Raw genomic sequence first — 13,261 nt, forward strand, 5'->3', positions numbered from 1 at the left:
ATGAGTTTATGAGTTTTGATGTACCGAAGGAGTTCGAAGTCCCGGGTGAGATCGGGGACATGACGAGGAGTCTCAAAATAGTCAAGACGTAAAGATCGATATATTGGATGACTATATTCGGACATCGTAAAGGTTCCGAGTGGTTCGGGTATTTTTCGGAGTATCGCGGAGTTACGGGAATACGGGGGAAGAAGTATATGTGCCTTATTGGGCTTTAGGGGAGAGGAAGAGGCAGTTCGCGCGCCCCCCATTGACTAGTCTGAATTGGACTAGGGGGAGGGGCGGCGCCCCCTCCTTCCTTCTCTTCCCTCTTCCCCTTCCTTGTCTCCTACTCCTACTACTTGGAAGGACTCCTAGTTGGGACTAGGAAAGGGGGAATCCTACTCCCGGTGGGAGTAGGACTCCCCTAGGGCGCGCCATAGAGAGGGCTGGCCCTCCCCTCCTCCACTCCTTTATATACAGGGGCAGGGGGCACCCCATAGACACACAAGTTGATCTTCGTGGTCGTTCTCTTAGCCGTGTGCGGTGCCCCCCTCCACCATACTCCTCGATAATATTGTAGCGGTGCTTAGGCGAAGCCCTGCGACGGTAGAACATCAAGATCGTCACCACGCCGTCGTGCTGACGGAACTCTTCCCCAACACTTTGCTGGATCGGAGTCCGGGGATCGTCATCGAGCTGAACGTGTGCTAGAACTCGGAGGTGCCGTAGTTTCGGTGCTTAATCGGTCGGGCCGTGAAGACGTACAACTACATCAACCGCGTTGTTATAACGCTTCCGCTTTCGGTCTACGAGGGTACGTAGACAACACTCTCCCCTCTCGTTGCAATGCATCACCATGATCTTGCGTGTGCGTAGGAATTTTTTTGAAATTACTACGTTCCCCTACAGTGGCATCCGAGCCTAGGTTTTATGTGTTGATGTTATATGCACGAGTAGAACACAAGTGAGTTGTGGGCGATGTAAGTCATACTGCTTACCAGCATGTCATACTTTGGTTCGGCGGTATTGTTGGATGAAGCGGCCCGGACCGACATTACGCGTACGCTTACGCGAGACTGGTTCTACCGACGTGCTTTGCACACAGGTGGCTGGCGGGTGTCAGTTTCTCCAACTTTAGTTGAACCAAGTGTGGCTACGCCCGGTCCTTGCGAAGGTTAAAACAGCACCAACTTGACAAACTATCGTTGTGGTTTTGATGCGTAGGTAAGATTGGTTCTTGCTTAAGCCCGTAGCAGCCACGTAAAACTTGCAACAAACAAAGTAGAGGACGTCTAACTTGTTTTTGCAGGGCATGTTGTGATGTGATATGGTCAAGACATGATGCTAAATTTTATTGTATGAGATGATCATGTTTTGTAACCGAGTTATCGGCAACTGGCAGGAGCCATATGGTTGTCGCTTTATTGTATGCAATGCAATCGCCCTGTAATGCTTTACTTTATCACTAAGCGGTAGCGATAGTCATAGAAGCATAAGATTGGCGAGACGACAACGATGCTACGATGGAGATCAAGGTGTCGCGCCGGTGACGATGGTGATCATGACGGTGCTTCGAAGATGGAGATCACAAGCACAAGATGATGATGGCCATATCATATCACTTATATTGATTGCATGTGATGTTTATCTTTTATGCATCTTATCTTGCTTTGATTGATGGTAGCATTTTAAGATGATCTCTCACTAATTATCAAGAAGTGTTCTCCCTGAGTATGCACCGTTGTGAAAGTTCTTCGTGCTGAGACACCACGTGATGATCAGGTGTGATAGGCTCTACGTTCAAATACAACGGGTGCAAAACAGTTGCACACGCGGAATACTCAGGTTATACTTGACGAGCCAAGCATATACAGATATTGCCTCGGAACACGGAGACCAAAAGGTCGAGCGTGACTCATATAGTAGATATGATCAACATAGTGATGTTCACCAATGAAACTACTCCATCTCACGTGATGATCGGACATGGTTTAGTTGATTTGGATCACGTGATCACTTAGATGATTAGAGGGATGTCTATCTATGTGGGAGTTCTTAAGTAATATCATTAATTGAACTTAAATTTATTATGAACTTAGTCCTGGTAGTATTTTGCAAATTATGTTGTAGATCAATAGCTCGCGTTGTTGCTTTCATATGTTTATTTTGATATGTTCCTAGAGAAAATTGTGTTGAAAGATATTAGTAGCAATGATGCAGATTGGATCCGTGATCTGAGGTTTATCCTCATTGCTGCACAGAATAATTATGTCCTTGATGCACCGCTAGGTGACAGACCTAATGCAGGAGCAGATGCAGACGTTATGAACGTTTGGCTAGCTCAATATGATGACTACTTGATAGTTTAGTGCACCATGCTTAACGGCTTAGAATCGGGACTTCAAAGACGTTTTGAACGTCATGGACCATATGAGATGTTCCAGGAGTTGAAGTTAATATTTCAAGAAAATACCCGAGTTGAGAGATATGAAGTCTCCAACAAGTTCTATAGCTAAAAGATGGAGGAGAATCGCTCAACTAGTGAGCATGTGCTCAGATTGTCTGGGTACTACAATCACTTGAATCAAGTGGGAGTTAATCTTCCAGATAAAATAGTGATTGACAGAATTCTCTAGTCACCATCACCAAGTTAGTAGAACTTCATGATGAACTATGATATGCAAGGGATAACGGAAACGATTCCCAAGCTCTTCGTAATGCTGAAATTGACGAAGGTAGAAATCGAGAAAAACATCAAGTGTTGATGGTAGACAAGACCACTAGTTTCAAGAAAAGGGCAAAAGAAAAAAAAAAGGGAACTTCAAGAAGAACAACAAGCAAGTTGATGCTCAAGTGAAGAAGCCCAAGTCTGGTCCTACGCCTGAGACTAAGTGCTTCTACTGCAAAGGGACTGGTCACTGGAAGTGGAACTACCCCAAGTGATTGGCGGATAAGAAGGATGGCAAAGTGAACATAAGTATATTTGATATACATGTTATTGATGTGTACTTTACTAGTGTTTATAGCAACCCCTCTGTATTTGATACTAGTTCAGTTGCTAAGATTAGTAACTCGAAACGGGAGTTGCAGAATAAACAGAGACTAGTTAAGGGTGAAGTGACGATGTGTGTTGGAAGTGGTTCCAAGATTGATATGATCATCATCGCACACTCCCTATACTTTCGGGATTAGTGTTGAACCTAAATAAGTGTTATTTGGTGTTTGCGTTGAGGATGAATATGATTTGATCAGGTTTATTGTAATACAGTTATTCATTTAAGTAAGAGAATAAATTGTTGTTCTGTTTACATGAATAAAACCTTATATGGTTACACACCCAATGAAAATAGTTCATTGGATCTCGATCGTAGTGATACACATATTCATAATATTGAAACCAAAAGATACGAAGTGCAACTTATTTGTGGCACTGCCGTTTAGGTCATATTGGTGTAAAGCGCATAAAGAAACTCCATGCTGATGGGATTTTGGAATCACTTGATTATGAATCACTTGGTGCTTGCGGACCATGCCTTATGGGCAAGATGACTAAAGACTCCGTTCTCCGGAACAATAGAGCGAGCAACTGACTTATTGGAAATAATACATACTGATGTATGCGATCCGATGAGTGTTGAAGCTCGCGGCGGGTATCGTTATTTTCTGACCTTCACATATGATTTGAGCAGATATGGGTATATCTGCTTGATGAAACATAAGTCTGAAACATTTGAAAAGTTCAAAGAATTTCAGAGTGAAGTGGAAAATCATCGTAACAAGAAAAATAAGGTTTCTACGATCTGATCGCGGAGACAAATATTTGAGTTACGAGTTTGGTCTTCAATTAAAACTATGTGGAATAGTTTCACAAATTCATGCCACCTGGAACACCACAGCATAATGGTGTGTTCGAACGTCATAACCGTACTTTATTGGATATAGTGCAATCTATGATGTTTCTTACCGATTTACCACTATAGTTTTGGGGTTATGCATTAGAGACAGCTGCATTCACAAAAAAGGGCACCAACTAAATCTGTTGAGACGACACTGTATGAACTCTGGTTTGGCAAGAAACCAAAGTTGTCGCTTCTTAAAGTTTGGGGTTGCAATGCTTATAAGAAAAAGTTTCATCCTGATAAGGTCAAACCCAAATCGGAGAAATGTGTCTTCATAGGATACCCAAAGAAGACAGTTGGGTACACCTTCTATCACAGATCCGAAGGCAAGACATTCGTTGCTAAGAATGGATCCTTTCTAGAGAAGGAGTTTCTCTCGAAAGAAGTGAGTGGGAGGAAAGTAGAACTTGATGAGGTAACTGTACCTGCTCCCTTATTGGAAAGTAGTACATCCCAGAAACCGGTTTCTGTGACACCTACACCAATTAGTGAGGAAGCTAATGATGATGATCATGAAACTTCATAACAAGTTACTACTGAACCTCGTAGATTAACCAGAGTAAGATCCGCACCAGAGTGGTACGGTAATCCTGTTCTAGAAGTCATGCTACTAGATCATGATGAACCTAAGAACTATGAAGAAGCGATGGTGAGCCTAGATTCCGCAAAATGGATTGAAACCATGAAATCTGAGATGGGATCCATGTATGAGAACAAATTGTGGACTTTGGTTGACTTGCCCAATGATCGGCAAGCAATTGAGAATAAATGGATCTTCAAGAGGAAGACGGACGCTGATAGTAGTGTTACTATCTACAAAGCTATAATTGTCGCAAAAGGTTTTCGACAAGTTCAAGGGATTGACTATGATGAGACCTTCTCACTCGTAGCGATGCTTAAGTCTGTCTGAATCATGTTAGCAATTGCCGCATTTTATGATTATGAAATTTGGCAGATGGATGTCAAAACTGCATTCCTGAATGGATTTCTGGAAGAAGAGTTGTATATGATGCAGCCGGAAGGTTTTATCGATCCAAAAGGAGCTAACAACGTGTGCAAGCTCCAGCGATCCATTTATGGACTGGTGCAAGCCTCTCGGAGTTGGAATAAACGCTTTGATAGTGTGATCAAAGCATTTGGGTTTGTACAGACTTTTGGAGAAGCCTGTATTTACAAGAAAGTGAGTGGGAGCTCTGTAGCATTTCTGGTATTATATGTGGATGACATATTGCTAATCGGAAATGATATAGAATTTCTGGATAGCATAAAAGGATACTTGAATACGAGTTTTTTAATGAAAGACCTCGGTGAAGCTGCTTACATATTGGGCATTAAGATCTATAGAGATAGATCAAGACGCTTAATTGGACTTTCACAAAGCACATACCTTGACAAAGTTTTGAAGAAGTTCAAAATGGATCAAGCAAAGAAAGGATTCTTGCCTGTGTTACAAGGTGTGAAGTTGAGCAAGACTCAAAACCCGACCACGGCAGAAGATAGAAAGAGAATGAAAGTCATTCCCTATGCCTCAGCCATATGTTCTATAAAGTATGCCATGCTGTGTACCAGATCTATTGTATACCTTACACTGATTTTGGCAAGAGAGTACAATAGTGATCTAGGAGTAGATCACTGGACAGCGGTCAAAATTATCCTTAGTGGAACAAGGATATGTTTCTCGATTATGGACATGACAAAAAGGTTCGTCGTAAAGGGTTATGTCGATACAAATTTTGACACTGATCTAGATGACTCTAAGTCTCAATCTGGATACATATTGAAAGTGGGAGAAATTAGCTATAGTAGCTCCGTGCAGAGCATTGTTGACATAGAAATTTGCAAAAGACATACGGATCTGAATATGGCAGACCCGTTGACTAAACTTCTCTCACAGGAAAAACATGATCACACCTTAGTATTCTTTGGGTGCTAATCACATAGCGATGTGAACTAGATTATTGACTCTAGTAAACCCTTTGAGTGTTGGTCACATAATGATGTGAACTATTGGTGTTAAATCACATGGCAATGTGAACTAGATTATTGACTCTAGTGCAAGTGGGAGACTGAAGGAAATATGCCCTAGAGGCAATAATAAAGTTATTATTTATTTCCTTATTTCATGATAAATGTTTATTATTCATGCTACAATTGTATTAACCGGAAACATAATACATGTGTGAATACATAGACAAATAGAGTGTCACTAGTACGCCTCTACTTGACTAGCTCATTAATCAAAGATGGTTATGTTTCCTAACCATAGACAAAGAGTATTTTTTATTTTTTCTCTCGGTGGGTCTCACATGTAAGTGACACATGGAGGCAGGGGCAAAATGTCCAGGAAACGTCCGATAGACGGTCAAAGGCCTTTGACCTAACGGAAACGGCACGGAAGGGCATTTCTGTAAGGTCACTTAATGGCAGAGGGGCAAATTTGAGCACACTTCAAAATTAGGGGTAAATCTGAGTAGTGGGTTCGAGTTAGGGACAGAAATGCAAATGGCCCAAAATTAAACCTGTCAAAGAACATCTTCGACGGTCCGCCGTCCAGAAGAGAAAGGACATTGGCGAAGATGAAGGAAATATGCCCTAGAGGCAATAATAAAGTTATTATTTATTTCCTTATTTCATGATAAATGTTTATTATTCATGCTAGAATTGTATTAACCGGAAACATAATACATGTGTGAATACATAGACAAACAGAGTGTCACTAGCTAGTATGCCTCTACTTGACTAGCTCGTTAATCAAAGATGGTTATGTTTCCTAACCATAGACAAAGAGTTGTTATTTGATTAACGGGATCACATCATTAGGAGAATGATGTGATTGACTTGATCCATTCCGTTAGCTTAGCACTCGATCGTTTAGTATGTTGCTATTGCTTTCTTCATGACTTATACATGTTCCTATGACTATGAGATTATGCAACTCCCGTTTACCAGAGGAACACTTTGTGTGCTACCAAACGTCACAACGTAACTGGGTGATTATAAAGGAGCTCTACAAGTGTCTCCAAAGGTACATGTTGGGTTGGCGTATTTCGAGATTAGGATTTGTCACTCCGATTGTCGGAGAGGTATCTCTGGGCCCTCTCGGTAATGCACATCACATAAGCCTTGCAAGCATTGCAACTAATGAGTTAGTTGCGAGATGATGTATTACGGAACGAGTAAAGAGACTTGCCGGTAACGAGATTGAACTAGGTATTGAGATACCGACGATCGAATCTCGGGCAAGTAACATACCGATGACAAAGGGAACAACGTATGTTGTTATGCGGTCTGACCGATAAAGATCTTCGTAGAATATGTAGGAGCCAATATGAGCATCCAGGTTCCGCTATTGGTTATTGACCGGAGACGTGTCTCGGTCATGTCTACATTGTTCTCGAACCCGTAGGGTCCGCACGCTTAAGGTTTCCATGCCAGTTATATTATGAGTTTATGAGTTTTGATGTACCGAAGGAGTTCGAAGTCCCGGGTGAGATCGGGGACATGACGAGGAGTCTCAAAATAGTCAAGACGTAAAGATCGATATATTGGACGACTATATTCGGACATCGTAAAGGTTCCGAGTGGTTCGGGTATTTTTCGGAGTATCGGGGAGTTACGGGAATACGGGGGAAGAAGTATATGTGCCTTATTGGGCTTTAGGGGAGAGGAAGAGGCAGGTCGCGCGCCCCCCATTGACTAGTCTGAATTGGACTAGGGGGAGGGGCGGCGCCCCCTCCTTCCTTCTCTTCCCTCTTCCCCTTCCTTGTCTCCTACTCCTACTACTTGGAAGGACTCCTAGTTGGACTAGGAAAGGGGGAATCCTACTCCCGGTGGGAGTAGGACTCCCCTAGGGCGCGCCATAGAGAGGGCTGGCCCTCCCCTCCTCCACTCCTTTATATACGGGGGCAGGGGGCACCCCATAGAAACACAAGTTGATCTTCGTGATCGTTCTCTTAGCCGTATGCGGTGCCCTCCTCCACCATACTCCTCGATAATATTGTAGCGGTGCTTAGGCGAAGCCCTGCGACGGTAGAACATCAAGATCGTCACCACGCCGTCGTGCTGACGGAACTCTTCCCCGACACTTTGCTGGATCGGAGTCCGGGGATCGTCATCGAGCTGAACGTGTGCTAGAACTCGGAGGTGTCATAGTTTCGGTGCTTGATCGGTCGGGCCATGAAGACGTACGACTACATCAACCGCGTTGTTATAACGCTTCCACTTTCGGTCTACGAGGGTACGTAGACAATACTCTCCCCTCTCGTTGCTATGCATCACCATAATCTTGCGTGTGTGTAGGAATTTTTTTTGAAATTACTACGTTCCCCTACAGAAGAGGTGGCTCGGCTCTTAGCAGCAGAGTTTATCCGAGAGATTTACCGAGTGGCTCGCCAATGTTGTCATGGTCCCCAAAAAGGACAAGTCACTTCGCATGTGCATTGACTTTAAACATATCAATCGGGCCTGCCCGAAAGATCATTTTCCTCTCCCCCGCATCGACCAGATAGTCGACTCGACCGCGGGATGTGAGCACCTGTCTTTTTTAGACGCCTATTCCGGGTACCATCAGATCCGTCTGTATGGACCCGACGAGATCAAAACAGCTTTCATCACTCCAGGGTGCTTCTGTTATGTTACCATGCCATTCGGCCTCAAGAATGCCGGAGCCACGTTCATGAGGATGATTCAGAAGTGTTTGCTCACTCAAATTAGTCGGAATGTGGAAGCATACATGGATGATATTGTGGTCAAGTCACGGAAGGGTTCCGACCTGCTGACTGACCTTGCTGAAACCTTTGCCAACCTCAGGAGGTATGATATCAAGCTTAATCCATCAAAGTGCACATTCAGAGTTCCTGGCGGAAAGTTACTCGGTTTTCTCGTTTTCGAACGGGGAATCGACGCCAATCCAGAAAAAGTTGGTACTATACTCCGGATGAAACGTCTTGTGCGTGTGCACGATGTCCAGAAGCTTACTGGTTGCTTGGCCGCTTTAAGTCGATTCATCTCTCGTCTCGGTTAAAAGGCATTGCCTCTTTACCGACTGATGAAGAAGTCAGACAAGTTCGAGTGGACTCCTGAAGCTGATGCAGCGTTTGCAGAGCTCAAAGCTCTGCTCTCCACCCAGCCGGTGCTTGCTGCCCCAATCAGCAAAGAGCCTTTGTTGCTTTACATTGCAGCCACGGGACAAGTCGTCAGTATAGTACTTACGGTCGAGCGGGAAGAAGAAGGAAAGGCCTTTAAAGTTCAGCGCCCAATATATTATGTTTCTGAAGTTTTGACCCCATCAAAGCAAAGATGCCCTCATTATCAGAAGCTTGTATATGGGATTTATATGACCACAAAGAAGGTTGCTCACTACTTCTCTGATCATTCCATTACAGTCGTCAGCGATGCTCCATTGTTAGAGATTCTGCACAACAGAGATGCAACTGGTCGAGTGGCAAAATGGGCGATTGAACTCCTTCCCCTAGATATCAAGTTTGAGGCAAAGAAAGCTATCAAGTCCCAAGCAATAGCAGATTTCGTCGCCGAGTGGATTGAACAGCAACTGCCGACTCAAGTTCACTCGGAGCACTGGACTATGTTCTTCGACGGTTCCAAGATGCTGAATGGTTCCGGTGCTGGGGTGGTATTGGTTTCCCCCCGAGGAGATAAGCTTAGATATGTTCTCCAAATCCACTTTGATTCCTCCAATAACGAAGCAGAATATGAAGCACTTTTGTATGGGTTGCGCATGGCCATTTCACTCGGCGTCCATCGCCTCATGGTCTATGGCGACTCAGATTTGGTGGTTAATCAAGTGATGAAGGAGTGGGATGTCAGAAGTCTAGCCATGACTGGTTATTGCAATGCAGTGAGAAAGCTAGAGAAGAAATTTGAGGGGTTAGAGCTTCATCACATACCCCGACTGAAAAATCAAGCAGCTGATGATTTGGCGAAAATAGGTTCCAAGAGAGAAGCCATTCCCAGCAATGTGTTTTTGGAACACATCCACACACCATCAATTCAAGAGGATCCCTTTACTGAAGAAGCCCCGCAGCCAAAAAGTGCCACGGATCCGACTGAAGTTGAAGTTCCAGCTGTGGTCTACCTGATCATGGAAGTTTTGGTCATCACTCCCGATTGGACGGTGCCGTACATCGCGTACATCCTAAGGAAAGAACTCCCAGAGGACGAAGAAGAGGCTCGATAGATCGTCCGTCGATCCAAGGCCTTTACAGTCATAAATGGACAGTTGTATAGAGAAAGCGCGACTGGAGTCAGTCAGAAGTGTATAACACCAGAAGAAGGTCAGATAATCCTTGATGATATCCACTCGGGGACCTGTGGTCATCATGCGTCCTCTCGGACCATTGTGGCTAAAGCATACCGAGCGGGATTCTACTAGCCAAGGGCAAATGAAATGGCGAAAGAGATAGTCGACAAATGCAAAGGATGTCAGTTCTACTCCAACATGTCCCACAAACCCGCGTCAGCCCTGAAGACCATTCCACTCGTCTGGCCCTTCGTTGTGTGGGGATTGGATATGGTTGGACCACTGAGAACGGGCAGGAGCGGCTTCACTCATGTGCTAGTGGCAGTCGACAAGTTTACCAAATGGATTGAAGCTAAGCCTATCAAGAATCTCGATGCCTACACTGCTATCAGTTTTGTCAGAGAGTTGATATTCAGATATGGAGTCCCGCATAGCATCATCACGGATAATGGGTCAAACTTTGATTCTGACAAGTTCAGAGGTTTTTGCGCCTCTCAAGGCACTCGAGTCGACTACGCTTCAGTCACTCACCCCCAGTCGAATGGACAAGCGGAAAGAGAAAACGGTCTAATTCTCAAAGGACTGAAACCCCGACTGATGCGCGATCTCAAACACGCAGCAGGCGCATGGGTCAACGAGCTTCCTTCAGTTCTTTGGGGATTGAGAACCACCCTGAACCGGTCGACTGGAAGAACCCCATTCTTTCTGGTCTATGGAGTTGAAGCAGTTTTGCCGAGTGACCTGCTTTACAATGCACCCCGAGTCGAGCTCTACTCTGAAGATGAAGCAGAACAAGCCCGGCAGGATGCAGTCGACCTCCTAGAAGAAGAAAGAGAAATGGCCATGATCCAATCGACTATCTATCAGCAAGACTTGCGTCGATTCCATGCCAGAAATGTGAAGAGTCGAGCCTTCCAAGAAGGAGACTTGGTCCTCCGAGTGGATCAACAGAAACCACACAAGCTCGCCCCTACTTGGGAAGGTCCCTTCATCGTCACCAGAGTCCTCCACAATGGAGCGTACCATCTTTACAATGTCGATCGCCATATTGATGAGCCACGAGCTTGGAACGCGGAGCTACTCCGCCCCTTTTACACTTGAATTCTCACTCAGATGAGATGTAATAAGAAAAACTTCTGTAGTTTATTTAACAAAGACAAGAGTGTTATAATTTTCCCAGTGATTGTTGTTGCTTTTGTTTGCGTGAGGAATCCCCCAGTGGGTGGCTTAGCTGCGAATCCGTTTCGCCTAAGTTTGTAAAAAAAATAAAATTCCTACCGAGTGGTGAGCAAGTCTCTCACTCGGAGGCTTAGCTGCGAACCCGTTTCGCCTAAGTGTTTGAAAATCCTACCGAGTGGTGAGCCAGCCTCCCACTCGGGGGCTTAGCTACAGTCCAGTACTCGCCTAAGTGTTTGAAAATCCTACCGAGTGGTGAGCAATCCTCCCACTAGGAGGCTTAGCTGCAGTCCAGTACTCGCCTAAGTGTTTGAAAATCCTACCGAGTGGTGAGCCAGCCTCCCACTCGGGGGCTTAGCTGCAGTCCAGTACTCGCCTAAGTTTGAAAAATCCTACCGAGTGGAGAGCGACCCTCCCACTCGGGGGCTTAGCTGCAGTCCAGTACTCGCCTAAGTTTGAAAAATCCTACCGAGTGGAGAGCGACCCTCCCACTCGGGGGCTTAGCTGCAGTCCACTACTCGCCTAAGTTTGAAAAATCCTACCGAGTGGAGAGCGACCCTCCCACTCGGGGGCTTAGCTACAGTCTAGTACTCGCCTAAGTTTGAAAAATCCTACCGAGTGGAGAGCGACCCTCCCACTCGAGGGCTTAGCTGCAGTCCAGTACTCGCCTAAGTTTAAAAAATATTACCGAGTGGTGAGCAATCCTCCCACTCGGGGGCTTAGCTGCAGTCCCAGTACTCGCCTAAGTTTTAAAAAAATCCTACCGAGTGGAGAGCAATCCTCCCACTCGGGGGATTAGCTGCAGTCCCAGTACTCGCCTAAGTTTAAAAAAATCCTACTGAGTGCTGAGAAATCCTCCCACTCGGAGGCTTAGCTGCAGTCCAGTACTCGCCTAAGTTTAAAAAATCCTACCGAGTGGTGAGCAATCCTCCCACTCGAAGGCTTAGCTGCAGTCCAGTACTCGCCTAAGTTTAAAAAATCCTACCGAGTGGTGAGCAATCCTCCCACCCGGAGACTTAGCTGCAGTCCAGTACTCGCCTAAGTTTAAAAAATCCTACCGAGTGGTGAGCAATCCTCCCACTCGGAGGCTTAGCTGCAGTCCAGTACTCGCCTAAGTTTAAAAGAATCCTACCGAGTGGTGAGCAATCCTCCCACTCGGGGGCTTAGCTGCAGTCCCAGTACTCGCCTAAGTTTAAAAAATCTTACCGAGTGATGAGCGAACCTCCCACTTGGGAGGCTTAGCTGCAGTCCCAGTACTCGCCTAAGTTTAAAAATTCTTCCCGAGTGATGAGCGAGCCTCCCACTTGGGAGGCTTAGCTGCAGTCCAGTACTCGCCTAAGATTTCTCCACCTCAGAGCTGCATTCCAAGCACAAGGAGTATTCTAAGTAAAATCAAGTTCCAGTCAAAAGGAAACACCCGCATACTCAGAAACAAACCAAGTTCGGATAAATCCCAAGGTTCCAAACGACAGATCAAAAGTATTCGAGCATCAAGCCCGAAGAAGTTTAATGGTTACACCATCACTCGGCATTCCGAGGCAAATTTAAAGCGAAGCATAGAAGTTTTACTCCTCGGGTGGAGGACTGGAGGGCGCGCCAAACTAGTCCAGGTCAATCCCGTCAGTAATCCGAGTGGCAGCAGCAATGAAGGTCTCCATGAAAGACTAAAAGTTGTGCTTCCTGGTATTGGCAACTTGGAGATCCGCCAGCTTTTCCTCTCGCGCCTCCTTGCAGTGAACACGAACCAAGGACATAGCAACGTCAGCGCCACACCTAGCCGAAGACTTGTTCCATTCCTGCACTCGACTTGGAACTTCATTCAGTCGAGTCATCAGAGACTCGAGGTCATTTTGAAGCATCGTTCCAGGCCAGAGCGCCATGTCGATCCGCGACGCCGCAACCTTCAGTCGAGCAAGGTAGTCAACCACTCCAGCAATACGAGACT

The sequence above is a fragment of the Triticum urartu genome, chromosome 6 (assembly GCF_003073215.2).
Source record: "Triticum urartu cultivar G1812 chromosome 6, Tu2.1, whole genome shotgun sequence".
Lineage (NCBI taxonomy): Eukaryota > Viridiplantae > Streptophyta > Magnoliopsida > Poales > Poaceae > Triticum > Triticum urartu.